This window comes from Lycorma delicatula, chromosome 6 (assembly GCF_047948215.1).
Source record: "Lycorma delicatula isolate Av1 chromosome 6, ASM4794821v1, whole genome shotgun sequence".
Taxonomy (NCBI): Eukaryota; Metazoa; Arthropoda; class Insecta; order Hemiptera; family Fulgoridae; genus Lycorma; species Lycorma delicatula.
In genome coordinates, this window is record NC_134460.1 from 116,404,519 (window position 1) to 116,425,133 (window position 20,615).

General features: G+C 29.1%; 1 protein-coding gene across 4 annotated transcripts in view; it reads left to right on the forward strand.

Moving 5' to 3' along the window:
- Positions 1-20,615, forward strand: part of LOC142326138 (TOM1-like protein 2) — a 116,037-nt gene that overhangs the window by 9,907 nt on the left and 85,515 nt on the right. Inside the window, exon 1 of one of the 4 annotated variants that reach the window (XM_075368344.1) lies at positions 16,469-16,487. The exons of the other annotated variants lie outside the window; for them this stretch is intronic. The gene's annotated coding sequence lies outside the window, so the exon portion shown is untranslated. Of the gene's footprint in view, positions 1-16,468; positions 16,488-20,615 lie in introns of those variants that run through there. 4 annotated transcript variants of the gene reach the window in all.

Genomic DNA, 20,615 nt, shown 5'->3' on the forward strand with positions numbered 1-20,615 from the left:
TAGATAGTTTTATTAAGTTAGATGGTTTAATTTTAATTTTGGCCAGCATTTTTGTTCTCATTCTAAACACTTAAATTGTGAAGTTTTTTCTACATTCGACAATATATTTTCAAGAATATTTTAATGTTTTCAGTCATTAAAGTTAACAGTCTACCCACCGTACATTCCTTAATTTTCTAATCTAAGACCACCCTTTTATATATAACTTACCAACCTACTTCTTTAAAATAAACTTCTCAGTGGATTCTCTTTATTTTCAAGTTAGTTTTATACTTACTATTTTAACTTCAACTTAATTTTCAACATTCTTCCATAAAAACTAATATTAAAAAAGTATTCTTTCCTAAGTTAATTACTGTTCTTGCTAATTGTTGCCTATTGGATTTTTGTTTGAATTTTCTATCGTGTTATAACAATATTTTTTTGCAATTAGATCAGTTTAGTTAAAATATATCTATTAAATAACGAGATTGATTAAGTATCACCTTTATTTATTAATTCTAATTGTTGTCCTCTAATACAGTCCCCATTTACCCTTACACACTGATCCAGTCTTTGTTTTCCACTGGTCAAAGACGTGGAGCAGATTGATTTCTGTAGCTGTTTAAACACATACTGTATTTTTCTTTATTCCATCAGTGGACTTAAAACATGTTACTTTACGCACAGATTTCATTTTTTGGATTAAAAAAAAGTTACATTGTGCTAAATCTGGCAAATATGAAGGATGTTCTACAATATTAATGTGTTTGTCAGCTAAAAACTGTTACACAGAAAATGGTATGAGCAGGTGCACTATCCTGATGAAGAATGGAATAATTTTTATGACAAATTTTTTTATTATAAGCTTGTTCATTTTTTTGCCTTCTGGAACTAATCTTTCCAAAATTACATCCTTTACATTAAAAAACACCATTAGCATGGCTTTGAATTTGGACTTGCTTTGATGAGCTTATTTTAATTCTTCTTTATGACTGTGTTTTCCAATGCACTGACTGCTATTTTTTCTGGAAGATCCAGGTTTCATCACAAATGTGACTTTGTAGCATATCAGCATAAATTTCCTTGCAGTGTTCTTGCATGGTTGTGAAAACCCAAGGGACCATCCTGGTACAAAATCTTTTGTACCACGATGGTCTCTTTTTTGAACTGAGATCCTCATAAAAATTTTCCATGCAGCTCTTTTTCAATGTTCACAGTTTTATTCTTGTATAGACACTGAGTCAGTCATCTTTTCAAACAATCTGACAAATGTTTTTGACATTTTCTTTGATTTATGAAATGGAAGGATGTTCATCTTCCACATTATGATGTCTTTCAATGAATTTTTTTGTTATTCAAATACACATGCATGAAACATGCAGTTCGCCCATTAACCTTGGGAAGCATATGAAAATATTTATTGTTCGTTTTTTAAAGTTTACTAAAAAGTTCAAATTAACATGTTGCTCAGTTTTAATCTTAGCATTATTCCAATAAACAACGGAAATACACTGTTCCAAGCGGTGATTCGCAATCAACTGAACAGCTGGAAATGTTGATGTTTGTCATGCAGGTTACTGACACATTCGAAGTCTCTGCTAAAGACTTCGCAATCAGTTGTCACTGTTTTCTCTAAAAGGAAGAAACTTAGCCTTCTTGTTGTTCAGTAGACAAACCTCATATATGATATGATTTATTATTATATCTGTATTTCACTATTATCATTTACCTGGTGTAAATAATATTTATTGCTTTTTAGTAATAAAGTGAAATTCACCAAACATTTGCATTTCCAGATTACAAAAATTCTTTAACAACAAAATACTGATTTTAAGTTGACAATAAAAAAAAGAAACTTTTTTCCCAATTTTTATCTGGAAAGGAACTTTTTTAATTGAAAAATGCCAACCTGACTTAATTTGAGCCCTGAACCAACTACATACAAAAAGTATAAAAAGTCAAGACTATATCATCAGGACATCAAATATTTATCCATGCTAAATACTGGAATAATTCTGCACAATATATCTGCTTTAGTCTACCATTTATCGCTTTTTGTACATGATTACTCTAACAATATATGTACTAGATTAAGAATATAATAAGGTGATTTTATGAGTTTTTTTATTTAATCATGCTTCAATATTTTATCATTCATTCTAACTAGAGTTAAATAAATGTGGAATTTTCTTTTATGTTTGTGTGGATAATAAATATATGGAATGTATCACACAAAATATTATAAATTGTTTATCTTCAAAATATCAAATTTAAGGAAACCGTTCAGATGCAAGTGGTTTTTTTAATGAAAAGAAAGCATTTTTTATGTTGTTTACATCTTTAAAATTATTTTCAATTTTAAAATTCATTTTCTAATGAAAATTTTTTTTAGGCCCCTCTTGTTTTATTTAAAAATAAATAAAATTCTTTGTGAATAGGTTTTTTTATTCATCCTTATTTGAAATATAGATAATTTATTCAGATCATTGTTAAAGTCAGGAATACATTTGGATGTTTGTTTATATGTACTCATGTGTGTGCTTCTATGTTGTATGTAAAAGGCTAATCTATATTTTTTGAGTGTTAATTGAACAGAGCCCATAATTATCATAGCTAACAACACAGGTTACGGTACTTTGATAGTAATAATGATTTCAGATGTCTTCTTAAATAAAGATTGTTCTAGCACATTCTTTGTTCACTTTTGTCAGTGGAAGACATTTTTCTACAAATTAAAAACGTCTGATGTGGGCACCACATTACTTCCTTGTATGCCTATTAAATTACATATACACATTTTTTGCAGCACTTCACTTAAACTTATTTCATTTGAAAGTGAGATATGGTCCTCCAATTCTTTAATAAAGTGGACAGTTACACAATTGCATTGTGGTGGACATCACATTGCATTACATTTTTTTGTGGTGTCTGTATCAGCATTTTATAATAGTTTATATATTAATTTTGTTTTATGTCGCTCAAGTAGTTATGTGAGGTAAGAAAGAACGTGTCAAATCTGCAACCATGCACAAATTGCATTGGTTCAAATCCGATTTCATATACATATATATATATTTTTTTTTTTTATTATATGTATTGATTTATTAATAATTATTATTAGCCTCTGTAAAAATATTTGAATTAAATGAAGTGTATAAAATTTTATTTCACTAATAACTTCTGATTTCTTTTTTATTGTTCTTGAATTATTATTTATTGTTATTTTTTTTTTTTTAATCAGTGGTTAATAAATCAATATATTAAAATTTAAAAAAAAAAAGTAAAAATAAATATATGTATGAAATTGGATTCGAACCAATGTGTCTTCCCCTTGTAAGGTCAAAATATTTCATTAATTAAAATTTTATTTGGCTATAACTCTGGAACCAATGAAAATAACTACCACTTATGATATATTGCAGAAGAGCTCTCAATTAGGGCTTATTACTGCAGTTAAGACAAAGTTAAAAAAAAGCCAAAATCGAACGTTTTTGGATTTTGGGCTTTTTTTGGATATTTTTGGTCAAGTCAATTGTAATCAATTGGGAAGGTGCACAACTAGATGTTACAACAGTATTAAGTCCAAAATTTCAGCATGTTCTGTTTAATCATTTTTGAGTTAGGTGAGATACATTCATACAGAAGTCACTCAGAAACTAGTAAAATTGGATTCAGGGAAAAGAGTATCTGTTTTCATTACCGTACAAAAAAATTACATATTTAAAAAAAAAACATTCTCTATGTTTACATTTTTCTTTAATATTCAATTTTTTGGGGGTTTATGGTTTTTTTATTGGAAATTTAATGGAAAGAAAGAGGGGAAAGGGATGTGATTTTATATAAGATACTGTCACTATTTACAAAAATTATAAAATTAAATATTGTGGCAACAAGAAACTGAAAGTAAATGATGGGAGATATCAGAAACTCTATAACATTAGAAATAGAAGGGAAGGCATATTACAAAAATATGTTCATATAAAGATTAATGCATGTGTAAACAAACAAGTCATCTTGGGTAAATTAGTACTTAAATAAATTGTTTTTAAACTGTGTACTGTAACAGTCTAGATAAAATTATGTAAAATAGTTTCTTAAAAAAAAAAAGAAGAGTAATAAGTAAAATTAATTCATTGTTGACATTGACTTATCAGATGTAGTCAGCAATGAACATTATTGAGACATTAACTCATTACATGTAATTAATGAGTGAGTGTTTTGGTGAGTGATGGATTTGCTTAATTTTTATCATAAGATAAAATTGAACCTGATAAAGATTAAATTTTATAATTTATCTTAAAAAGATAAAATAATTAAAATTGATTTTCTCATACCTAGTTCAAGAAATCTTTTTTTATTATATCCATTAATCTTATGTGAATTATCTTGTTTGCTTATACATACATACAACTCATATTAATGCATTCAAAGAAAATTCTTCCCTATTTATTTTGATCTCAGTTCTATAAATAACTCATAATAATTGAAATAAAAAAAATCTTTCTGACATATATTTTTTTTATGTAAAATAAACATAGCGTTACAAAAAAAACCCACCTTGAAATTAAAAAAATATTCTTCAAATGAAATAAAAATGTCTTATTTCCATTTTCAAACATACAACCTTAGTCCAAAATATTTCTTAAAATAATGCTTTGTTTCACAATTTTAATTTTATTTATTTCATTTGATATATGTAAAAATCATTTCTACAGTTACAGTTTGACAAACAATTTGTTAACTGGGCATTTAAAATGATAAGAATGAAATTTAAGTAGAAATAAATATTTTTTATTCAGTGATTGAAGGTACAGATTCTGTACATAAGGTTTTCCAACAAATATTTCAAATAACTTGGAGTACAGTGTTGTTTTAGTTAATAATAAATTACATTAAACAGTTGATAGTATGAAGGTCATTCAGTAATAGGTGTACAACAGACAAATAGGTATACAACAGAAATGGTTTATTAAATAAATACCACTTCTTTATCTACTTTTCACGTAATCCCCACCAACTTCTCTGCACTTGTCCCATCTTTTTATGAGTTATCTTAGCAAAGAATTCTTTACCTTGATCTCAAAGTCAGTTTTGTACTTTTTCTTTATCTCTTAACATGAACTTTTAAACACCAAAACACTTGGTGATACTGCAAGTATCAGATAGATTACATCATGATTAAACAAAGATTTAGAAATCAACTCCTCGATTGTAAATCATATCCTGGAGCAGACATGGATAGTGACCATAATTTAGTGAAAATGAAATGTAGAGTGGGGTTTAAAAATCTGAAGAAAAAGTGTCATGAATTGGTGGAGTTCAGAGAAGCTTGAGGAAGAGGAGGTAAAGACGATTTTTGAAGAGGATATCGCAAGAGGTCTGAGTAAAAATGATAAGGTAGAAAATATAGAAGAAGAATGGGAGAATGTTAAAAAGGAAATTCTTAAATCAGCAGAAACGAACTTAGGTGGAACAAAAAGAACTGGTAGAAACTCCTTGGATATCAGAGGATCTATTGCAGCTGATGGATGAACGTAGAAAGTATAAGAATGCTAGTGATGAAGAAGGTAAAAGGAACTATTGACGATTAAGAAATACTATAAACAAGAAGTGCAAATTAACGAAAGCAGAGTGGATTAAAGAAAAGTGTTCAGAAGTGGAAAGAGAATTGATCATTGGTAAAATAGATGGAGCATATAGGAAAGTTAAGGAGAATTTTGTGGTACAAAAATTAAAATCTAATAATGTGTTAAATAAAGTGTAAACACTGATTTATAATATGAAAGAAAAGGTTGTTTATGGGTGGAATATATTGAAGAATTATACAGAGGAAATTAATTAAAAGCTGGTTTTATAGAGGAAGTAGAGGTAGTCTGCAGTGCAGGTGAGGATGTGATAGATAGATTATACAAACTGATCTGTAATATTTACGAAAAAGGGGAAGTTCCATCAGACTTCAGAAAGAGTGTTATTGCCATTATACTAAAGAAAGCAGGAACAGATGAATGTGAAGAATACGGAACAGTTAGCTTAACTAGAATTCTCTACAGAAGAATTGAGAGGAGAGTGGAAGAAGTGTTGGGAGAAGACCAATTTGGTTTGAGGAAAAGTATAGGACAAGGGAAGCAATTTTAGTGCTCGGATTAATAGTAGAAAGAAGATTAAAGAAAAACAAACCAACATACTTGGCATTTATATACTTAAAAAAGGCATTTGATAACGTAGACTGGATATCTAAGGAACCAAACTGCAACAGTAATAATCAAAGAACATAAGAAAGAACCCATAATAAAAAAGGGAGTCTGACAAGGATATTCCCTATCCCCATTACTTTTTAATCTTTAAATAGAACTAGCAGTTAATGATGTTAAAGAACAATTTAGATCCACAGTAACAGTACCAGGTGAAAAGATAAAGATGCTATGATTTGCTGATGATATAGAAATTCTAGCTGAGAGTAAAAAAGATTTAGAAGAAACAATGAATGGCATGGATGAAGTCGTAAGCAAAAACGACCGCATGAAAATAAACAGGAGCAAAATGAAGATAATGAAATGTAGTAGAAATAATGTAGATAGACCACTGAATGTGAAAATAGGAGGAGAAAAAGTTATGGAGGTAGAAGAATTCTGTTATTTGGGAAGTAGAATTACTAAAGATGGACGAAGCAGGAGTGATATAAAATGCTGAATAGCACAAGTGAAATGAGCTTTCAGTCAGAAATATAATTTGCTTACATCAAAAATTAATTTAAACATCAGGAAAACATTATTGAAAGTATATGTTTGGAGCATGTCTTTGTATGAAGTGAAAATTTGACGATTGGAGTATCTGAGAAGAAAATATTAGAAGCTTCTGAAATGTGGTGCTACAGGAGAATGTTAAAAATCAGATGGGTGGATAAAGTGACAAACAAAGAGGTTTATGGCAAAAGAAAGAAGCATTTGGAAAAATATAGTTAAAATGAGAGACAGACTTATAGGCCACATAATATTAAGGCATCAAGGAATAGTCACTTTGATATTGGAGGGACAGGTACATGGGAAAAATTGTGGAGCCAGGTAAAATTTGGAATAAGTAGAACAAATTGTTAGGATGTAGGAGGTATACCGAAATGATACTACTGGCACTAGATAGGGAAGCTTGGAGAGCTGTATCGAACCAGTCAAATGACTAAAGACAAAAAAAATGAAACAACAGTTCGAGGAAGGTGGCAAGGTGACTGTACTGTTACAGTAGACGATATACTCCGACACATCAAGGATACTGTGCTGCCATGTAGCTCTTTCATCTGGAATAACCATAGAGAGGAGGTTTTATTTTGCTATTTACAAATAAGGCATACTGATCTTAACTCATGGACATCTAATGAGTCAGACCAATACATCCATTTGTATTCGCTGCAACTGCCAACTAATGATACACCACATCCTTGTCAACTGTGTGTGTATATGCACCATTGCATTGTAAATTTAAATTAGGAGCCAACATCCAAGATATTCTAGGAAACAATATGATTATGCTATTGAATTGTTTCTTAAGGTCGTGCATCTGTATTTGACTATTTAATAATTATTTAAATATGTTTTATTTTGCAATATTGTATTATGTTTGTTCCGGGCGATGATAATGCAAAAGCATTCTTCATCCTCTCAAATAAAAAATAAAATAAAAAAGCATTGAGATTGAAAGATGTTTATGATATGTTAAAGAAACAGCGATTGTTAATCAAAGGAGTAATGTTAGTTTTTGCTTTTGCATGGTTTTTTCAATGGTACCCTCTTTAACGGATTTTTGTTTTTAATTGTGGTAATCATATAGCATGGCATAAAGTAGTTTTCTGATTAGATGTATCTACTTAGAGTGATATAGAGCTTAGTTTTTATTCAGTGAGGTACGGATTATTTGACAAGCATATCACCCACATTCTGTTTTTTGAATAGTTGTTGGTTTAGGAAACATATTCTGTTAATAGTTCGGACATACTTAACATGGATTCAGTGTGCATTTGATCAAATTATGCAAAAAAGTCTTAATTGGCAGATAGTGAGAGAATTTTAAAAGATTTTATACCTGCTTAGACTTGGCACAAAGGAAACAAATTGCAAAGAATAATTTTAAAGTCTATGTTACATGTAAGGTCCTTATGTTCAGTTGACAATACTGCCTCTAGACTGGTTGGTTTGAGATTGGGAAAGATCTACTATGTTACTATAGCTGCCCGTATGGTTTATTTCAAGGACTTATAGTATTGATTAAAAAAATTATTCTAATCCTAATTGATTTGGTGGAGAAAACCAGGGAGAAACATAAAAGAAGGAAACATGTGTTCCTGTAAGTTAAAGAAATATATTTGCTTTGTGAGATTTTTATTTGTTTTAATTAAAAATAATTTTTAATGTTTTTAACCATTATGCAATATAACACGTAAGTTTTTATTTTTAATTTATTTTACCTTAAACTGTCTTTAACAAAGTTTTAATTTATTATCAAAGGATAAATTGAGTAAATTGAATTAGCTGTGATTTGTTATGTTAGCTGTGTAGTGTTATTAGTATTGTAAAATATTATAAATTACCAGAAATTGTAAGTAAAATTATTAATATAAAGGAAAAAGATTAGTTTATAGATTTCTTTCCATCATGTTATTTAATACTTAAATAGCCAGAATTTTTATTTTATATTATATTATTATTGTATATTATTTTTATTGTATTTACTAGTTTATTTTAATGTAAATTTGAATATTGATTTATTAATGTTGAATTGAAGTTTTGCCAAGTGTAGTTTAATAATTTATTTGTCATTCCTCATATTTTTTAAATGTTCGTTATTAAAAACTTGACTCATATTAAAGAAAAATTTTGTATACCCACACATATAAGTATGTAAATTCAAATATCAGACTACAAGTTGAACAATATTGTGCAATTTTTACTATTCACAGTTGGTCAGTAATGTGAGACTAATTTGTGAATGCACTAGTTATGTTATTTGTCTTGTTAAGTGAAGTTTACTTTTATTTCCTTATGGTTTTTTTACTCTGTTTTAATTTGTTATTTGCTGTCTGATGTTTTCTTTTTTCTGTAGTATGCCTGTTTCCCCTCTTTCCTTTTTTCCCCTCTGCTTCACCCCTTGTGTTACTGTATTACAAGTGAAATTATATAAGAGTAGTGGGAGAAACATTTTAATCTTGTATGAGGTGTTTACTAGCTATTGTGTTTATTGTATTGATTTATTGTCAGTTTTCTTTTATTCCTTTCCTTAAAAAGATAATTTTCATGGTGAAAATAGCCTTTGACTGTTGCATATAGGAATTTAATTTTTTTAAAAATATTTTTAAAGAAATTACTTAATGCTGATAACATTTTATAATATTTTTTTCTTGTTAGTCTACTGGAATATTATTTTAAAAGTTGTTTATGTTAAATATTAATATGACTATTTTCATATGAAAATTAAAATTGTTTGTCCTGTCTATAAATTGTCTATCCATTCATTGTGTGGTAATTCCTAAAATACAATTTACATTAATTGTAACTAATTATTTTGTCTATTGTTTGTTACACAGTGAATTTTATAGTATATAAGTAAAAGCAGTTTTCCTGATAAAAAACTTATTTGCATTTAATTGATGTAAAAATACTAAAGGAAAATGTATTAATGTAATTTTTAAATTATTAAAATGAATAAAAATTAAAGAGTAATGTTAATGAATAAAAGTACTGTTTAAGAATAAACAGGAAATTTCATATAAAATTAGTTTTAATTTCATGAAAATTAGTTGTAATTTCATGAAAATTATCAGTCTATGAAAGAGTGGAAGCAAGCAAGAAAAAACTAAATCAAAATGTCCATTTCTAAACCACAGTTTTCAAACATACAAAAACATTATAACGCATTTAATTGCGATGCAGTGCCACAGTGATCAGCCTTGAAATAAATAGATTGGCCTATAACTTTTTTTTTGTTTACCTAGCATCAAGTATTAGCTCATAAATATGTAACATGATATATAAAATGGTTTAAAGATGCTATTTTGATTGAAAGTCTTATACTGAAACAATTTTTCCTCCTTTATGAAGTAGCTTTTTTTGTTTACTATAAAATAAAAATTACAGTATTAAAAGAATAATCAAAATTGAAGTTTAGTAGAATAACAAAATACCAACTAGTATTTTCATTGGCCTCTAATATCATTAGCTCAAAAATTTCAGTAGTAAAGTTAGTCTTGCTGAATTCACTAGTAAAATTAGTTTTCCCGTGCTAATTATTTGGATTTTGTCTTTGACCCATCTGTTTATTTTGAACATCTATCATAAGATGTTCTAGGTTCTACAGAAATATTAATTGTTAGAAAGTATAATTTAATGTCTGACCCAGAACAAAATAGTTGGCCCTGGAATAAAACTAAAATATCTTTTAATTTATTAATAATATTTTGTGATATATATACAAACAGTAAATTAATAATTGAATAGAGAGAGAGAGAGAGAGAGAGAGAGAGAGAGAGGGGGAGAGAAAATAATTTTGAATATATATATATATATATATAGAGAGAGAGAGAGAGAGAGTGAGAGAGAGGGGAGAGAAAGAGAAACAGGGGGGGAGATAGAGACAGAGAGAACACTCTCATTCTTTCATTGTTGAGAGAATCAAGGTTTTGATGTTTAGTCTAAAACTTACTTTATTCTTGATCAATTATGCCCAATGCCTATTCAGATCTTTTGGTTGGGTAAAAGACGTCACATTAATTTTTTTGATGTTGGGTTGGTTGGTTGTCATATGATTGTGGACATGTATGTACAGTATTGCATGTATCCAAACAAGCAGGCATAATTTATTATATAAAGTATTTATTTGTCTGTTAAATGCTAGTTTAAATTCTCAAGTAATTTAACAGTTCTTACGTAAAGTCTATGTATGCATCACACTAGAGGGTTTTAAGTAGCTAAGAACATTGGGAAAAGTCCAGTTTGTTCCTTGAACACAACTGAGTAATATTTGTTATTATTATTATTATTATTATTATGCTTTTACGGCCAACATGGGACCACTTAAGTCAATTTTAGTTGGATCTTTTCTGAGAAAAGCGCGTTATTTTACTCTTCCAAACTGGCCAGTATTTCTTCATCCGTTCAGATCTTGCTTTCTTTTCTTCATCCGTAAACACCCTCTTCGTTGTATTTTGTCGTTTGTCTGTCTTAAATTTCCCTGACTTATGAAAATTCCCAATTCTTTCATATCTTCTCTAATTTCTTTGATCCATTCTACTTCTAGCTTTTGGAACCAGAGCTTTTCAATGATATTTCTTGACAGTCTTGTTTCCGGTGTCCTTATGAGATGACCAAAGAAAGAGATTCTTTTTTTCCGCATAGTATCAGTAACAGGCTCTATTTCTCGATACAACACCTCATTTGGCACAATCCACCATTGGTCTTCTTTTTGGTGTTTTTTTATACACATTCTGACAATTCTCCTCTCTATTTTCAGAATTTTTTCAATTCGGTTTTTCTGAGTGATTTTGAAAAGGGTCTCGCTTCCGTAGGTGACTTCTGGCTGAACTACAGTTTTATAATGTTTAAGTTTTGTTTTAGCAGAAAGGCATTTTTTGTTATATGTTGACCAAGTTAATTTTTGGGATTTAATCATTTTATTTGTCCTGTTTTGCCATGTCACTTTTTCATTTAAATTATAAGTTATTATTTCCCCATGATATTTAAATTGTTTTACTATTTTAATTTTTTGATTGTTTACCGTAATGTGCTCTATTACCAGAGGATCTATGGCCATTAGTTCAGTTTTTTCAAAAGAGATTATGAAGCTCTATCTTTTGTGCTAGGTTTTGAAGGCTCATGATTTGTGTTTTGGTTTCTTGAATATTATTTGCTAAAAGAGCGAGGTCATCTGCAAATCCTAGGCAATTTAGTGTGATGGAGTTTTTCTTAGTACCCATTTTCATATTTTTGGGATTTATTTCATACCATTTTCTCATGACAAATTCGAGGGCGCAGTTAAAAAGGAGTGGTGAGAGGCCGTCTCCTTGCCTCAATCCAGTTTTTATGTACAAGGGTTGAGAGAGTTCACCTCTGAATTTCACTCTGGACTGGGTATTGGTTAAAGTTAATTTTATCATGTTTACGAGTTTAGGGTGAAGGCCCAGGTTTCTCAGAATATTCAGCATGGATGGTCGGTGTATACAATCATAGGCCCTTTTAAAGTCGACGAAGGTGATTATTAGTTGTTTTTTCCGTCTTTTATATAAGTCCATCATAATTTTTAGGGATACTATTTGCTCCGGGCAACCTCTCCATGGCCTAAATCCCCCTTTGTATTCCCCAAGTTCCAGTTCAAGTTCGTCTTTGCATCGGTTGCATATGATTCTCGACAGGATTTTGTATGTGCAATCCAGGAGAGATATGCCTCTGTAGTTTTCTGGATTAGTTTTATCCCCTTTTTTATGTAATGGATGAATGAGGGCTATGGTCCAGTGTTCTGGAAGTTTTTCTTCGTTCCATATTTTCACGAGGCACAGATGTAGGTAAGTTTTGACTGAATAAACTGATGAGTGTTTCCAAAGTTCTGCGAAAAGCTGGTCTTCTCCGCTTGCTTTGTAGTTTTTTATTTCATTTAAGGCTGCGAGAACTTCTTGAATTGTTGGTGGGTTGATATTTACCGGTGAAGTTTTAACTGGAGTTTCAGTGTCAATCTCAAAAAGCTCTGGGGAGTCGTCACAGTTGAGGAGTCTATTGAAGGTTTCTGCCAAAATTTCAGCATTTTCTTTATTGGTGTGGGCCATATTTCCTTTTTTTCCTCTCAGCATAAGGGTGGGTGGTTCATATCTTTGAAGAGCCTGACCAAAAATTTTATAATAGTCTCGGGAGTTTGTTTTATTGGAACTTTCTTCTATTTGCTGAAACAAGTTTTTTTGGGCTTGTCGTTTGGTTCCTCTTATAATTTTCTGAGTTATTTTCCTTTGTTTGGTGAATTCATGCTTAGATTCTTCAGTTTTCTGGGTTTGGTGGCTTTTGGTTTTTGGTTTGGTGTCGGTCTTTGAATGTTTTGTCACATTCTTCATTCCACCATTGGTGTTTTTTTCTTGGGTTTAGGGGTTAGTTCTTCAGCTATTTCTTTCAGTTGGGATATCAGTTCTTTTAAATTATTAGTTAATTTGATTTTTTTTTGTTTGTTCAAAGATGGCATTGTTTATTAATTTATGTGGATCATAAGCTCTTTTGTTTTTAGGGGCTAGTTCTTCAGCTATTTCTTTCAGTTGGGATGTCAGTTCTTTTAAATTATTAGTTAATTTGATTTTTTTTTGTTTCTTCAAAGATGGCATTGTTTATTAATTTATGTGGATCATAAGCTCTTTTGTTTTTAGGTTGGGATTTTTTCTTTTTATGCGGGGTGAATTTTATTTTAACTTTAATTAAGTAATGGTCCGATCCAGTATCTGTCCCTCTCAAGACTTTTACATTATAAATCTTGTGATGATTCCGGTCCATGCAAACATGATCAAGTTGCTATTCCCCATTTTTCCAATCTGGGTGTTTCCAAGTCTTCAATTTGTTTGGTTTTCTCATAAAATAGGTGGATTTTGAGATCATATTATGGTTTCTGCAAAATTCGACAAGTCTTTGGCCGTTCTTGTTAGTTTTCTTCTGGGCAGGCCATTTTCCGATAATATCATGATATCTTCGTTCTTTACCAAGTTGGGCATTAAAGTCCCCTATTGTGGGTCTTATTTATGTTGTTTTCAGTTTGGTCAAGAAGTTCCCAGAATTTATCCATCTCTTCTCTATCTTTTTTAAGATTGTTTTTTTCATTGGTGGGAGCATGGACATTTATTATGGTGCAGAATTTATTGGCTGATTTTAAGGTTAAGGTTGAAATCCTGGGGGAGTAAGACTTAAATTCTACGACTGAGTCAATTATTTTAAGATTGATTGCAAATTGTGTTCCGAACTGTGGGCATTTCTTCATCACACGTTTCCCGGGGATTCCTTTGTAAATTCTGTAACCCTGAGATTCAAACGGTTCTTGATTGGTGTTTCTCAATTCTTGAGTCCTGCGATTAGGATTTTTTGTTTGTCCATTATGTCTGTTAGAGTTTTTAGTTTGCCGGGTTGAGTTAGAGAATTAATGTTGTAAGTGGCAATGTAGTTTATTTGCTTGTGTTTTATCCTCAATTTTGAAGTTGTGTTGTTTTTGGGTGTTTCCAAACGCTCCGATTCGTTGTTATCTTTTAAGCAGCTGCCCACCAGATCCGAGTGCAGCCTTCTCTGGTATTTACCAGACGGTGGATTTTTTCTTAAAAGACCTTCCATATTTGACTTTCAAAGGCAAGTCAGCCTTGGATGGGAATAAATTCCCGAGTTACAACTCTGGATGTGATCCAGAGAGGTGATTCTGATTTAGTTCACCAGTAGAAATCTCCACGTTTCTAACTGGTTATCCAGACGAACCAACGTGGAGGCGCGAACCGATTTTCTTAATTCAGATTTTAAGTATGGAGAAAAGTTTAAATCGGTTCCGGAATCATTTCGTCCAATATTTGTTATATTAGTTAAATAAAAATGTATCATATAAAAGTAATATATTCCCATTCTGTTTTGAGTAACAGTTAAGTCAGTCAGATTCAGTAACCGATTTAAATATATTTTATAAAATATGAGGAAGGAAAAATAGTTGTTTTTGTAGAAGATTGAACCATTTTCTCAAATTTCTTGTTATTTTAATGTCTGGATTCAAAAATATTAAAATTTTGATTGAAAATTTTGTATGTTTGTGTGTTTGTTTTGTTGTTAGTGAATTTCCCTCTTTTTGGTTTTATGTAAAATTATAGTCTGGTTTGGTAGTTTGTGTATTAGAAGGGAATTCTTTGCAGTAAACATGACAAAAAGCAGTTTAAGGAGAAAGCGAAATATTGAGCAATTTTACTTATCAAAGAAGAATAAACTGTGTGAAAGTTATGTGCGCACATGTTTTAAAAAAATAATTTTTGGGGATATTAAGCCAAAGTTTGGTAGTTAAAAGGATACCAAAGGAAATGTAAGTAAATTTATAAAAGGAAATGTAAATTAAAGGTAACTTTTGGTGAGAGTATATGTAGCAGTGTACATATCCTAAAATTTAATAAAAACATAAATTTTATCACAGAAAAGAAAGTGGAAGCAGATTAGTGTGAACTATGATATGTTTAATTTCCAATGTTCCAAGTTACTTATTTAATTAATTTATAGAAGAATAGAACAAAATATAGAAGAAAGGAAACTCTCAAACAGGAAAATCCTAGTGTTCTTAGCTAGTTAAACCTCTAGTGGTTCACAGGCTTTATGTAGGAACTGTTAAATTATTTAAGAGTTTAACAGCACTTAACTGACAAACATACATCATTAAAAGTTATTCAAAAGTTTTTTAATGGAGAAAGTATTGTAAATAAAGAAATTTATACTAAACTTTCCCAGCAATTGAAGGCTAGATGATGAATCCGGTTTCAGAAAACTGTGGATGTGAGTAGCAATTTTACTCTTCAGATTAATATTAGAAGGCATGCTGAAGAAAGATAAAGAAGGTACGTTATGACATTTGTAGATCTTGAAAGAAACATTTGATTGTGCACATTGCAATAGAATGCATATAAGATTTTAAGAAAAATTGGGTTGAAATCTGAAGAAAGAAAATTTATTTATAATTAATTCAAAAATCTTGTTAGTATAATGAGTAGAATATGTGAAAAGGCAAGATGCAACTCAAAAGAAGAAAAGAGCTAAAGATATAATTTCTTTACTTTTTACATTGTAAATGGAGGAAAACAAATAACTAAAAGAAAAAATTGAGGATAAAGAAGCAATCCAGGGGCACAAAATAAAAATGTTAAGGTATGGTGATGATAATAATTATTTTGTTTAAAACTGGGGAGTTATTTAGAACTAGTATGACTAAATGGTTTGCATTCATTGTTGGGGGAATAAAATTAATTTGAATGTGAACAAGAATAAAATAAAAGGTAATGAAATATGACAGAAAGGAGGATAATGACAACTTAAATATAGAGATATGTGAATATAGGATACCAGAAGTCACATAATTTTATTTGGTTAGTAAAGTTACAAAGGAAAGAAATATCAAAAGCAGACTTGTTCAGATAAGAAGAGCTGTTGTAGAAAAGGAAATTCCTCTTAAGAAAAATAAATTTAAAAATTTAAGAGAAATTTTAATATGTTTTATATGGCATAGGTAAGATAAAACATATATATATATATATATATAAAACATATATTTGTATACTAATGTTACATATTATTAGTCATGTTACAAGACAATGTTGAGAATTAAGTAAGTTTGAGAAACAAACAATTAATTCATAAGTTATATCCATAAATAAAAAATGTGGATCAATGTGAACTTTGCCATGCAAAATATTGATTGAGAATAAAATACTTTTAAGTAACATACAAAAAATCGGTTCAGAGAAATTAGCTTGGAGGATATCATGAAATTTTGTAAGTCTCAGTATCAATGAAAAATACAAATTTAATTAGTTTTTTTTTATTTAAAATTCTTTTTATAAACACAATTAAACACAAAATTCAGTTCACTGGAAATCCTTTTGTGCCTAATTAATGATTACGTATTCATTTTTTTTGTAAATTTTTATATATAATGTCATATTTATCTTATTATTATATATTATAGAAGATTAATTATTGTTTTGATTTTTATCACCAATTTTTTGTTATTGGAATGTCAATTATTTTATTTATTTTTTATTTAATTTATACTTCATTTTATATTTTTTATTCTGGTTACTTTTTCTGTTCCTTTATTTTAACAAAGTTGTATCTACATATTTTATATTACATTCATATATGTTTTTTTTTTTTAATATTTCTAATTTACAACTTAGTGATTATTAATGAAATAACACCTGATCCACAAGAGATTAGTTATGTGCTTAGATATGTATTAACTGTTCAAGCATAACTCCATTAATATCTTGATTAGTTTACAAAAATCTGTAAAGTATAATTCTACAGTGTAAAATAATCTTTAAAATATATTTTGTTCATTACAGTAATTACTTTTTGTTTCTAATTGTTTTGTTTCCAATTTGTATTTTTATTTGTGATTGTTGCATACTATTAACTTTATTGTGTACCTTTTTTGTGAAGTCATTCATTTGTTCAGTTTTCAAAATTACAGAATAAATTTTTGTCAAGACTGAGAAGACGTTATTGTATTGCCAGTACAAAAGGAACCTTATTTTGTAATACAATTAAATAACAGAAACTATTCTGACAATTTTCAATGAACCCTCTCACATTAAGAACTTCTGAATTAGATAATTATACAGAAATTTCTTCACCTGAAATGAAACATGGATTGGTGTGTGTATTTAAAAAATAAGATTTTTCTTGTTTTTTATATATTATGTTTTAAATAATGAGTTGAAACTAATACACAGATTTCAATCAGTTACTGAGCATTTTACAAAGATATTTTAGTATTTGTATTATTAGAAACATTGTTGTTTTGTATAATCTCATTACCATTCATATGATTTCACTGAATGTGTATGTAAATGACTGAAATTTAAATAGTGGAAATACTATTTAATTTTAGTCTTGGTAAATTTAAATAGTTGTTTTGAGTTGATTTATGCTTATTTTCTATTCTGAAATGACAATTATAATTATCATGTATGCATTTCATACATTATATCTGCCTTTAGATCAGTTCTTTTTATAATAATTGGTGGGTAATTTAAAATGATGTATATATAACAATTATTGTTTACCGACTAAATAATTATTGTATTATTTTACATTTTAAAATAAGTTTATTTTATACTTTTTCTATTTTACTGTAAGTTTAACTTGTAGAACACTAGAAGGTATCTAGGGTCAATCCATTTGAAGTGTCCCAAAAAAACATAAGCTGGTTGCTTGATCAATTAAAAAAAAAAATTGAAACTTACCCATTTGTTTCCTACATTTCTCAGGACCTAAAGACTTTTTTTTTAATTTTTTTATTTAAACAGTTTACTTATAGTAGCCATTATTGTTACGGTGCGCACACCTATTTTTGTGATTGTAAGGGTTTACAGAAAAAATCATAACTAAAAAACTATTGGTCCTGGAAGGATGAAATAAAAAGCAATTTAATCATATTTTCTCAAGATAAAAGATTGATCCAGTGGTTTATTTACCTATCTCTCTTGTTTCTATGAGAAAATTACCAATAAAGTTGAACATGAACATGGAAAACTGTGAAGTTTCACGTAGGGTAATATTTCAAGAGGCAGGGATGGCATACACAGTTTGAATTCTTTTTTATATGTAGGTATATGTTAGCAATTTTACTATAACTAATATTAATGGTGATATACTTTCCCCTAAACTTTTATGAATTTTTGAAAACTAATTCTTTTAAAAAATTCAAATTTTGGCTTCACATAACTGTGATGGGCTGGTGATAAAAATCTCAAATTTGCATAACTTACAGTTTTTTTTTTAGATGTTTATAGTAAGTAAATAAGTTTCTTGTGTATTGTATTATGAAAAAAGTTATAACTTCTCAAAAATCATGAAAACCCTATTAAAAGCGATACCATTTTAACTCACTAAATAAGTGCTCCAAGAGGGTTTCTTGTCTTCTTCACACTTGACATTTTTTATATTTAGCCCCTATGTTGTTGAAGTCGATGTTTTCAATATTTGTAAAATAATTTTTGTTAAATTATTAATGATAGGTCATAATTTAATGATAACTTAACCAATACCAGTAAACTAATACAATTTTGATTCAAAAATGCTTGTAAAACTTGCCCAAACTGAGATTTCATTGACTAGCCTACTTATTTTCAAGAATTTATTTTTACTTGTATATTGGTCTATTTTTGTAAATGCTATCGAAGAAAAAATAAATTGTAGCAAAATTTTAATTATTCTTCATTGAAATAGCTTGTTTTTGTAACATTGAAAGTTTATTATTTAGTGTGGTTAACCAACAGCTATGATATCTCTTCTGATAATTCTCTTGAAATTGTGTGAGAACGACCCGTCACTGTTTTGATGGAGGTGACACACCCAAAATGTTACAAACAGCGTCCAATTGTTCAATATTGTGATGTGGGGCAATGTCACACAATATTGCTCTTGGTCTTTGCATTCACATATAGTTCTTTGTTCTGCTTAGAAAAAAATACTTTTGAAACTGTACACAAAGAGACTTTCAAGGAACTAAATTTAAATTTGGAAAAATGTGTTCTTTAAGATCTTGCTATAATGTTATTTGTCTTAAGTTTTTCATAACTGTTTTTTTATGAGTTCTAAAAGGGTCACAACAGAACTGTCCATACAGGTGACTGAATTCTGACAAAACCTTTTTTCATGATATTTACAAACACTAGTGTGACATCTGAATTAACATAAAAAAAAGAAGTTGTTGATTTTCATCACCAAATTAACAAATTTTAATGAGTTCTTTTGGCACTATAAGCCATACACTTTTATGACACTCTTCATTCACATAAATTCCTATGGAAAATTGTTCTTCCATTGTTTTATCTGAAATTACTTGAAAATAATGTAAAAATTTAACTGATTTTAAAATTTACGACTATAATATTAAGTAAAACTTATTTAATAAACACTTCCAAACACAGGATGAAATTTGAAACAATTGGTAAAGATGTGAACAGGTTACTGACTAATGTCAGACTGACCAGTCTGTAACTGCAAAACTAAATGATGCAGCTAGCATAAATGACCATGTTGCAACATGCATTTTTTTCTGATGACTGCAAATGACTTCCAAGTGCTTGTTATAACATGAACATTGCAGTTAAATGGTTCAAACAAGTCTATTTCAACTATAGTAATAAGTATAAAAATATTAAAGTGCCAAGAAGACAAAATACCCCCTTGGAGCACTTATTTAAATATGTCAAAATGGTATCGCTTTTAACAGGTTTTTCGTGATTTTTGAGAGGTTATAAATTTTATTAGTACAATATACAAGAAACTTTTTTATTTGCCATAAACATCTAAAAAAAACACTGTAAGTTGTGCAAATTTGAGATTTTTATCACCAGCACCATCAGAATTATTTTAAGCCAAAATTTGAATTTTTTTTAAAGGAATTAGTTTTCAAGAATTCATAAAATTTTAGGGGTAAGTTTATCACAATTAATATTATTTTTAGTAAAACTAATAACTATACTTATATATAAAAAAATAAATCAAACTTCGTATGCCATTCCTGCCTCTTGAAAAAAATTACCAAAAGTGAAATTTCACAGTTTTTCATGTTCAAATTTATTGGTAGTTTTCTCATAAAAAGAAGAGAGATAGGTAAATAAACCACTGGATCAATCTTTTATCTTGAGGAAATATGAATAAATTGATTTTTTGTTTTATCCTTCCAGGACCAATAGTCTTTAGTTAGGATGTTTTCCGTAAACCCTTACAATTACAAAAATAGGTGTGCGCACCTTAATAAAAATGGCCGTCACAGGTAACTTATATAAAAAATTTAAAAAAAATATTTATAAGGTTCTGAGGTATGTAGGAAACAAGTGTGTAAGTTAAATTTTTTTTTTGAATTGGTCAACCAACCACCCTTTGGTC